Source organism: Cebus imitator, unplaced genomic scaffold, assembly GCF_001604975.1.
Source record: "Cebus imitator isolate Cc_AM_T3 unplaced genomic scaffold, Cebus_imitator-1.0 Scaffold377, whole genome shotgun sequence".
Taxonomy (NCBI): Eukaryota; Metazoa; Chordata; class Mammalia; order Primates; family Cebidae; genus Cebus; species Cebus imitator.
This window is the reverse complement of record NW_016107692.1, coordinates 1-2,995: the sequence shown is the minus strand read 5'-3', so window position 1 is coordinate 2,995 and position 2,995 is coordinate 1.

The following is a 2,995-nucleotide window of genomic DNA, read 5'->3' as shown; positions in this document are numbered from 1 at the left end:
TGACTTTTTATCCAATTTGCCAGTCTGTGTCTTTTGATTGGGGCATTTAGCCCATTTACATTTAAGGTTAATATTGTTATGTGTGAATTTGATAGTGCCATTTTGATGCTTGCTGGTTGTTTCACCCATTAGTTGACACAGTTTCTTCATTGTGTCGATGCTTTTTACCATTTAGGCATGTTTTTGAAATGGCTGGTACTAGTTGTTCCTTTCCATGTTTAGCGCTTCTTTCAGGAGCTCTTATAAAGCAGGCCTTGGTGGTGATAAAAATCTCTGAGCAATTGCTGTTCATAAAGGATTTTATTTCTCCTTTGCTTATGAAGATTACTTTGGCGAGATATGAAATTCTGGATTGAAAGTTCTTTTCATTAAGGATGCTGAATATTGGCCCCCACTCTCTTCTGGCTTGTAGTGTGTTTGCTGAGATATCCACTGTGAGTCTGATGGGCTTACTTTTGTGGGAAACCCGACCTTTCTCTCTGGCTGCCCTTAGCATTTTTCCTTCATTTCAACCCTGGTGAATCTGATGATTATGTGCCTTGGGGTTGCTCTTCTTGAGGAATATCTTTGTGGTGTTCTCTGTATTTCCTGGACTTCAATGTTGGCCTGCCTTGCTAGGTTGGGGAAGTTCTCTTGGATAATATCCTGAAGAGTGTTTTCCAGCTTGGATTATTTCTCTCCATTACATTCAGGTACATCTATCAAAGGTAGATTAGGTCTTTTCACATAATCCCATATTTCTTGGAGGCTTTGTTTATTTATTTTTACTCTTTTTTCTCTAATCTTGCCTTCTCTTTTTATTTCATTGAGTTGATTTTCAATCTCTGATATCCTTTCTTCCGCTTGGTTGATTCTGCTATTGAAACTCATGTATGCTTCACAAAGTTCTCATGTTGTGCTTTTCAGTTCCATCAATTCATTTATATTCCTCCCTAAGCTGTTTATTCTCGTTAGCATTTTGTCAAACCTTTTTTCAAGGTTCTTAGTTTCTTTGCATTGGGCTAGAACATGATCTTTTAGCTCAGGGAACTTTGTTTTTACCCAACTTCTGAAGCCTGTTTCTGTCAATGCATCAGACACATTCACCATCCAGCCTTGTTACCTTGCTGGTGAGGACTTGTGATCCCTTGGAGGAGGAGAGGTGATTTTGGTTTTAGGTATTTTCATCCTTTTTGTGCTGTTTTTTTTTTCTTCCCATCTTTGTGGATTTATCTACCTGTGGTCTTTGTGGTTGGTGACTTTCAGATGGGGTCTCTGACTGGACACCCTTTTTGTTGCTTATGTAGTTGTTTCTTTCTGTTTCTTAGTTTTCCTTCTAACAGTCAGGCCCCACTGCTGTAGGACTGCTGGAGGACCAATCCAGACCCTGCTTGTTTGAGGATCACTGGCAGAGGCTATAGAACAGTAAGGGTTCCTGCCAGTTTCTTCTTCTGTTATCTTTGTACCAGAAGGACACCTGCCAAATGTTAGCTTGAGCTTTCCTTTATGAGGTGTCTCTTTGGGGAAGAAGCTGAAACCCTGAATAGACCAATAACAAGGCCTGAAGTTGAGGCAGCAATTAATAGCCTACCAAACAAAATAAACCCAGGTACAGGTGGGTTCATAGCTGAATTCTACAAGACATACAAAGAGGAGTTGTTACCACTCCTTCTGAAACTATTCCAAATAATCCAAAAACAGGTAATACTCCCAAATAATTTTATGAGATGAAAATCATCCTGATACCAAAACCTGGCCGAGACTCAGCAAGAAAAGAAAGCGTCAGGCTAATATCCATAATGAACATAGATGCAAAAATCTTCAATACAATACTGACAAACTGATTGCAATGGAACATCAAAAAGCTTATCCATTCATGATCAAGTAGACTTCATCCCGTGGATGCAAGCCTGGTTCAACATACATAAGTCTATAAACATAATTCACATCAACAGAAATGAAGACAAAAAAACCATGATTATCTCAATAGATGCAGAGAAGTCCTTCAACTAAATTCAACAGCACTTTATGCTAAAAAGTCTCAATGAACTAGGTATCGATGGAACACACCTCACAATAATAAAAGTTATTTAAAACAAACTCACAGCCAATATCATACTGAATGGGCAAAAACTGGAAGCATTCCCTTTGAAATCTGGCACTAGACAAGGATGTCCTCTCTTACCACTCGTATTCAATATAGTATTGGAAGTTCTAGCCAGAGCAATTAGGCAAGAAAAAGAAATAGAGGATATTCAATTAGAAAAGGAGGGAGTCAAATGGTTTCTATTTGTAGATGACATGATTGTATATTTAGAAGACCCTATCATCTCAGCCCAAATTCTCCTGAAACTGATAAGCAACTTCAGCAAAGTCTAAGGATACAAAATCAATGTGCAAAAATCACAAGCATTCCAATACACCAATAACAGACTTAAAGATAGCCAAATCAAGAATGAACTGCTTTTTACAATTGCTACAAAGAGCATAAAATACCTAGGAATAAAACTGACAAAGGATGTAAAGAACCTCTTCAAGGATAACTACAAATCACTGCTCAACAAAATAAGAGAGGACACAAACAGAGAAACATTCCATGCTCATGGTTAGGAAGAATCAGTATCATGAAAATTGCCACACTGACCAAAGTAATTTATAGATTCAACACTATCCCAATCTAGCTACCAATGACCTTCTTCACAAAACTGGAAAAAAAAAATCTTAAACTTCATATGGAACCAAAGGAGAGCCTGCATAGCCAAGTCAATTCTAAGCAAAAAGAACAAAGCTGGAGGCATCATGCTACCTGACTTCAAACCATACAACAAGGCTACACAGTAAGTAAAACCTCATGGTACTGTACCAAAACAGAGATACAGACCAATGGAACAGAACAGAGGCCTTGGAGGCAATGCCACACATCTACAACCATTTGATCTTTGACAAACCTGACAAAAACAAGCAATGGGGAAAGGATTCCCTGTTTAATAAATGGTGTTGGGAAAACTGGCTAGCC